Below are 8019 nucleotides of genomic sequence, written 5' to 3'. Positions count from 1 at the left end.
TTGTCAGTTTACATGATAGGATTATTTAAATGCTTTAGCATTTTCTTTTTCTTTCTTTTTTTTTTTTACTAGTGATTTTACTCCAGAGGAAGATTCTGTTAATATCTAACCTGTAGCTCTGTCCTTTTTCTGCTATTTGACAGATGGGCTGGTTTTTACCCTCTTTCTTTCATTTGGATCCTTATCTCTTAGCCTTTATTGCTGGAACTAGGGCAAATGTTTCCAAATGATGTAAATATATGAAAGTAAACACAGTGTTAACAATATAAAAGCAGTGTCCAGACCTAATGTTGACCATATAGCAGATCCTGTCTTCTATTTAACAAATATAACCAAGGCAAAATATGGTTCATGACACCTACTGTGTCAAACAAGAGAAAGGAGACAGTCTGGTTATTACATTAACTGTTACCATCTGCTTCACAGGGTAAACAAAAGCACTAATATTTAGAAGTAAATTGAGAAGAAAATGCCAACTTCCACTAGGCAGGGAGTTTTTGTTGCTAGACAAAAAAGTCGGGGAAAAGACAGCGGATAGGAGAGTGGGGAATGTGCGAGAGGTGGAGCACAGGAAACAGAGAAAATGACTCCTCTTCTTTCTTTTTGGAGCATGAAGCATTAGGCTACAGTGAAGGTGTAGAATGACACAGCGATTTTTTTTGTGGGCTTATGAATGCTTGGCATTCATTCGTTCATTTTTCAGCAAATGTTCATTGAGCACTCACCATTAGGCAAATACTGTTGTAGGTGCTTAGGATACATCACTGACTATAACAAACAAACATGCCTGCCCTTGTGGAGCTTACATTTTAGGAAGGGGAGGCACAAAATATGCACAATAAATAACTGTATAGAAAGTCAGAAGGTGATAAACGTTATGAAAAAGACAGATTAGAGCAGGGGATCAGGGATGTGAGGTTAGGTGCATGGTCAGAATATTATATTAAAGAAGGTGACCAGGGTGTTTAGGTCTCTTTGAGAAGGAGGGATTAAGCAAGGATTTGAAGGAGGTAAGGAAATTCAGCCATTCCAGGCAGAGGGAACAGCTGATGCAAAGGCCTCAGGCAGGGAGGGAAGCTAGAGGGGCCAAAGAACAGTAAGGAGGCTGGTATGGCTGGAGTGGAGTGAGAGAGGGGGGAGTAACAGGAGAGGAGGCAGACCTAAGAACTGCATGAGGTTCTGTGTATTCCCTCTGTCTCCTATTCCATTGTACCCTTCTCCCCCACATACAGATGTGCTTCAACTTTTCTGGATAAAAAGGGACAGATTTAGTTGTCAGAGCCCTTTACCTTTGCCCATCTTGTCTTAGCCCAGGCGATGTTGCTTTGACACATCTTGGAGGCATTTCTCCTCTTAGGCTGCTAAGCTATCTACAGTCAGCACAGGGATTTCTTTAGATCCCATTGTCTACCTGTTCTATGCCTCTGCATGCCTAAAATTCTGTGTTAGGAATGTGACTGATTGGAGCTCTGGAGATGAAGAATCTGCTGAGTTGTCTTTCTGGATGGATTTTTATATTATTTTCCCATAAGAGGCATGGATTTTATTTATTAATTTTTTAAATAGTTTTTGCCCATTGAAGTAACACATACTTAAAAAAATTCAAACAGTACCAAAGTTATTAAATGAAAGTTGTCTCTTGTTACTCTAGAAGAAAATTTTTCTTTCTTTTTTCTTTTTCCATTAGAATAATTTTTTTTTGGCCGGGCGCGGTGGCTCATGCTTGTAATCCCAGCACTTTGGGAGGCCGAGGCGGGCGGATCACGAGGTCAGGAGATCGAGACCACGGTAAAACCCCGTCTCTACTAAAAATACAAAAAATTAGCCGGGCGTGGTGGTGGGCGCCTGTAGTCCCAGCTACTCGGAGAGGCTGAGGCAGGAGAATGGCGTGAACCCGGGAGGCGGAGCTTGCAGTGAGCCGAGATTGCGCCACTGCACTCCAGCCTGGGCGACAGAGCGAGACTCCATCGCAAAAAAAAAAAAAAAAAAAAAAGAATAATTTTTTTTAAATTTTTTATTTCAATAGGTTTTTGAGGAACAAGTGGTGTTTGTTTACATGGACAAGTTCTTTAGTGGTGATTTCTGAGATTTTGGTACACCTATCACCCGAGCAGTGTACACTCTATGTGATGTGTAGTTTTTTGTCCCTCACCCTCCTTCTGTCTTTTCCCCCTGAGTCCCCAAAGTCCATTGTATCATTCTTATGCCTTTGCATCCTCATAGCTTTAGCTCCCACTTGTAAGTGAGAACAAACGATATTTGATTTTCCATTCCTGAGTTACTTCACTCAGAATAATGGTCTCCAATTCCATCCAGGCTGCTGCGAATGCCATTATTTCGTTCCTTTTTATGGCTGAGTGGTATTTCACGGTATATATATGTATACCATATTTTCTTTATCCACTCATTGATTTATGGGCATTTGGGCTGATTCCATATTTTTGCAATTGCGAATTGTACTGCTATAAACATGTATGTACCAGTATGTTTTTTGTATAATGACTTCTTTTCCTCCGGGTAGATACCCAGTAGTGGGATTGCTGGATCAAATAATAGTTCTACTTTTAGTTCTTTAAGGAATCTCCATGCTGTTTTCCATAGTGGTTGTGCTGGTTTACATTCCCACCAGCAGTGCAGAAGTATTTCCTTTTCACCACATCCCCGCCAACATCTACTATTTTTTGACCATGGTCATTCTTGCAGGAGTAAAATGGTATCATATTGTGGTTTTGATTTGCATTTCCCTGATAATTAGCAACGTTGAGCATTTTTTTCATATGTTTCTTGACCATTTGTATATCTTCTTTAGAGAATTGTCTATTCGTGTCTTTAGCCCACTGTTGATGGGATTGTTTGTTTTTTCTTGCTGATTTGTTTGAGATCCTTGTAGATTCTGTATATTGGTCCTTTGTCAGATGTGTAGTTCGTGAAGATTTTCTCCCACTCTATGGGTTGTCTGTTTACTCTGATGATTATTTCTTTTGCTGTGCAGAAGCTTTTTAGTTTAATTAAGTCCCGTCTAATTTATCTTTGTTTTTGTCGCATTTGCTTTCGGGTTCTTGGTCATGAAGTCTTTGCCTAAGCCAATGTCTGCAAGGGTCTTTCTGATGTTACTTTCTCGAAGAAAATTTCTTATATAGTCTTCCCCAAACTTTCAATTATGTGTACATATATGTATTTACATGAAAAAGATCATACTATATGATGTTTGCAACTTACTTTCTTTCTCAGCACATGTACATATACCGTGTTCTTTTTAATTGGCACATGGAATAAAACACAACAGAGATAAATAATAATCATTAGAGAAATACAAATTAAAACCACAGTGTGACAGCCCTGCGTACCTATTAGATGCATTATGAATAATGCTGCTATGAACATGGATATACAAATCTGTCTTTGAGACTCTGCTTTTAGTTCTTTTGGGTAAATATCCAGAAGTAGAATTGCTGGATAATATAGTAATTCTATTTGTGATTTTTTGAGAAACAGCCATAATGTTTTCCATAGTAATTGCACAGTTTTTTATTACCATCAACAGTACACAGGGGGAGTTTTAAACTTTTTTATTATTTTGTTTTATTTTATTTTTTTGAGACAGACTTTTTTTGACAGAGTCTCACTCTGTCACTCTGGCTGGAGTGCAGTGGTGCCAGCAGGACTCACTGCAGCCTTGACTTCCTGGGCTCAGGTGATCCTCCTGCCTCAGCCTCCTGAGTAGCTGGGACTACAGATGCATGCCACCACACCCAGCTATTTTTTGTATTTTTTGGAGAGATGGGATTTCACCATGTTGCCCAGGCTGATTTTGAACTGCTGAGCTCAAGCAATCCACTCGCCTCGGCCTCCCAAAGTGTAGGGATTACAGGTGTTATCCATCATACCTAGCCTTTTTTTTAATATTTTTGATACAAACTTTTATGAACACCTATTTGATAATTAGATACTACAATATATGAAAATTAATTTATATAACTTACAATAAATTTGCTATATATTATATTCCTGGAAAGAAACCTTGCGTTGATTAAAAATAAATAGAATTTAAATATGTACTAAAATTTTTTTCCTAGAAATACAGCATCTAGAAGGCCAAGTTGTGCAATGTTCAGGAAAAAAACATCCATACTGAAATGGATCAAAATTATGTGGGGCAGTTACAAGTTTGGCTAGAAAACACAGTACTTAAACCACTAAACATGATTACGTGTCTAATGTTGACATTATTAGAATAGAACAATTATCAAATTCAGAGTTAACTAAAGAATCTGTTTTGAATTGTGAAGACAAAAGTGAAGAAAGGGAAATGTTAGACATTTCAAAAACTTGAAATAAGTATGTGAGCAAGCCGGTGCGGTGGCTCATGCCTGTAACCCCAGCACTTTGGGAGTCTGAGGCAGGTGGATCACTTGACGTCAGGAGTTCGAGACCAGCATGGCCAGTGTGGTGAAACCCTGTCTCTACTAAAAATACAAAAAAATTAGCCGGGCGTGGTGGCATGCACCTGTAGTCCCAACTACTCGGGAGGCTGAGGCGGGAGAATCACTTGCACGCTGGAGACAGAGGTTGCAGTGAGCCGAGAACACACCACTGCACTCCAGCCTGGGCGACAGAGCAAGACTGTCTCAATTAAAAAAAAAAAAACAAGAAGCAAAATACCTTGATTTTTATTATATACCAGATGTAGCCCATTGTGAACAAGTGTGTAACATTATTATGTTCACATTGAGAGTGATGTCATATCAACAGAAAAAAGTTATACTGACTTTATTGAAATGAGAAAGAAAAAACTAGATATCATCTACCTCGTGAAATTATTAATGAATTGGAAACAGATAATATTGACATCAAAATGCTAATTGCCTGGGAAATGATAATAGAGCAAATATGGCTTGTGTATACAAAGGTGTGTGGCCATTACTTCCACCAAAAATGATTATGTCAGACATGTGACATACTCAGCTCATAGTTTTAATTTAATACATGAAAACATTGCTTCTGTGAATAGAAATATGGTAACCATTTTTAGTATTGTACAGAGGATATATACATTTTTTGGAGAATTCAATAGACAGATGTAATATTATATGTCTGTTCTAAGAATTACATTGTGGATACCTGATGGGCATCAAGATCAAATGGAATCAAGACATTTTGTATGTAAATTAAAGACATTTATCAAATATTAAAAGATGTAATATCAAATGACAGAATACATGATGCTATAATTGAAAGTATCTTGGTGCAATAGATTATACATTTTAATGAAACATCTGTATGGAATAATGTTTTAAGCTAGTGGAAAAAATTAATAAAGCTCTATTTTTTAAAAAAATTACTATATATAAAGTTGTATGCTTAATAGAAGACCTATTTATTTGCTTATAATAAATAAGAAAAAACACTTTGAAAAAATATTTGATTAATAAAAAGGTCTTAGCAAGGATGAATATATCTCCAAAATTTGTAAATGAATGAAAAAGAAAAAATTTAAAAATTGGAAATCTGTAAATCACTGCATGGAGATATTATTATGGGAAAAGTGCATGTCAAACAAAATTCTGCAGACTATAGCTATCTTAATTTCATATTTAAATGAAAATGTGAAAAAGCAGGTAAAGCATCTTAATATTTTGATTTTTTTTTTTTGAGACAGGGTCTCACTCTGTTGCCCAGGCTGGAGTGCACGATTTTGGCTCACTGCAGCCTCCATCTCCTGGGTTCAAGTGATTCTCCCACCTCAGCCTCCTTAGTTAGCTGGGATTACAGGCCTGTGCCACCATGCCCAACTAATTTTTGTATTTTTTGGTAGAGACAGGGTTTCACCACATTGACCAGGCTGGAACATTTTGAATTCGTAACTAAAAAAAAGTTATTTTCTATGATTACATTTGATGTACAAAAAGCAGTCACCCACTTGACTCTTAAATATACTGACAATTTAAGTTCTGTAGAAATTTCATCCGAAATAGTTTTAAGCAGTGTACAATTTCAATGATTTGTAATATAAAATCAGTATAAGGTTCAGATTTTCTAAAATGGATGCAAGTATTTTACTTGGTGCAATCTTATCCAAATTTGGAAGTGGCCTTGAGAATTTTTTTTAACAGCAATCACAGTGGTGCCCCATAAAATAATGTAAGATAAGCAAAAAAGTAGATTTTGAAAATATTATGGATGAGTTTGCTTCCATTAAAGCCAGGAAAGTAAGATTATGATGAATTGTTTTGTTGAAAATAAAATCTTTACATTGAACATAATATTGTGGGTTTTAATAATATGTATTTTTAAAATTTTTCAATATTTTTATTACTTTAGTGTTTAAATATCCACAAAATACATAAAAAACATGTATAGAGGGGTGCAATTTTTGTTTTTTTGTTTTTCTGCTTTGGGCTCCAATATGGCTCAGTGTGGCATCTCAATGGATTACAGTAATAAAAAGGAACAAACTCCTGATGCATGCCACAGAATTGGTGAATCTCAAATGCATTGTGTGAAGTACAAGAAGCCGACTCAAAAGGCGACACTCTACATGATTCCATTTGACCTTCTAGAGTAGGAATAATGATAGGAATGACCTTCTAGAGTAGGAATAATGATAGGAACAGAATATAGATGTTTGGTTGCCAGGGACTGGGGCAGGGGTTGTGGGATTGGTGAAAGGATTGGCTACTTAGGAGAAGGGGAGGATTTTTGAGGTAGATAGAACTGTTCGATATCTTGATTGTGATTGTGGTTACAGAATTGTATGTTTTTGGAAAACCTCACAGGATTCTACATCAGTATTTCTATTTCTCTGTAGGTACTGCTGTGAGCCTTAGATAATTTTATAGCAGGGTAGCATATAAAAATTTTTGTTTGGAGAAGATTACTTTGGCTATGTAAGAAACACAAATTGAGTCTAGGATAATAGCCCTTGTGCAAATTGTCGACTCTCTGAATTTCTTTTTTGTCCTTGGTTATTTTGGAGTTCTTCACTTTGCTCTACTTTTATGGCCTATTATTCAGCTAACATCTTGTTTGTTTGGGGGACCTAAATGTTCCTTGCAAGTAATAGGCCCAGGATGTTAACTGGTTTCCCCAGAATTGCCTAACTCCACTTGAGGCTGAGAGTTCAAGAGTCTCTTGAAAACACATGTTTTCTCAAGGTTGGGCTTAATTACCTTTTAGTAAATTCTTGGCTTGGAGAACAACCATGTTCAGGGTGCATGTCAGAGGAAAGGTTTCTAGTCTTTGGAGGTTTTCACCCACACCTCAGTTACATTCTTTATTATCCTCTTGGCAAGCTGGGTAGATTTCTAAATCACATGGAGTTCTCCTAAGAGTTTGTATATCCTGAGATGTATGTTTTCTTCCCAAGTAACTAACAATAGTAAGCTTTTATTATTTTATGTTTCCATAGTCCATTTCACATATACATTATAGCTATCCTTTTATAAAGGATTTTGAAAATTTAGAGTTATAAGAAGCTTTAGCATCTTGCTACCCAAAGTGTGGTCCACCAGTCAGCATCTGTATCACCTGAAAGCTTGGTAGAAATGCAGAATCTCTGGCCTGACACCAGGCCTACTAAGTCAGAATGCATATTAACAACTCCCCACCCCCAACCCATAATCTGCAGGCACATGAAAATTTGAGAAGCACTGATGTAGTTATTGTCTGACTTAATCACTTTCCTGGGGCTTACGCAGCAACCCTGCAGAGCTCTCCCACAGCAACCCTGCAGAGCTGAAGTACGGTTAGTTTATTGTATTTTTGTACCTTACAATACTATATTATACAGTATTTGTATAATACAGTGCTTGTACAGTATAACATGAGTATTGAAAAGATAATACATGGAATCTTTTGGCTATCATATTTATCATATAAATAAATGTGTTTAGCCGAAATTTGATAAGCACACATAAAACATTCCTAGGGAACTGTTAAATATCATTTGCATTGCAAAGCTGAGAAAAGTATCTGCTTAGATATTTTCAGGTAGAGGGTCATCTCAGAGTAACAAACAAG

Source organism: Nomascus leucogenys, chromosome 22a (assembly GCF_006542625.1).
Source record: "Nomascus leucogenys isolate Asia chromosome 22a, Asia_NLE_v1, whole genome shotgun sequence".
Taxonomy (NCBI): Eukaryota; Metazoa; Chordata; class Mammalia; order Primates; family Hylobatidae; genus Nomascus; species Nomascus leucogenys.
This window is presented reverse-complemented; position numbering follows the sequence as displayed.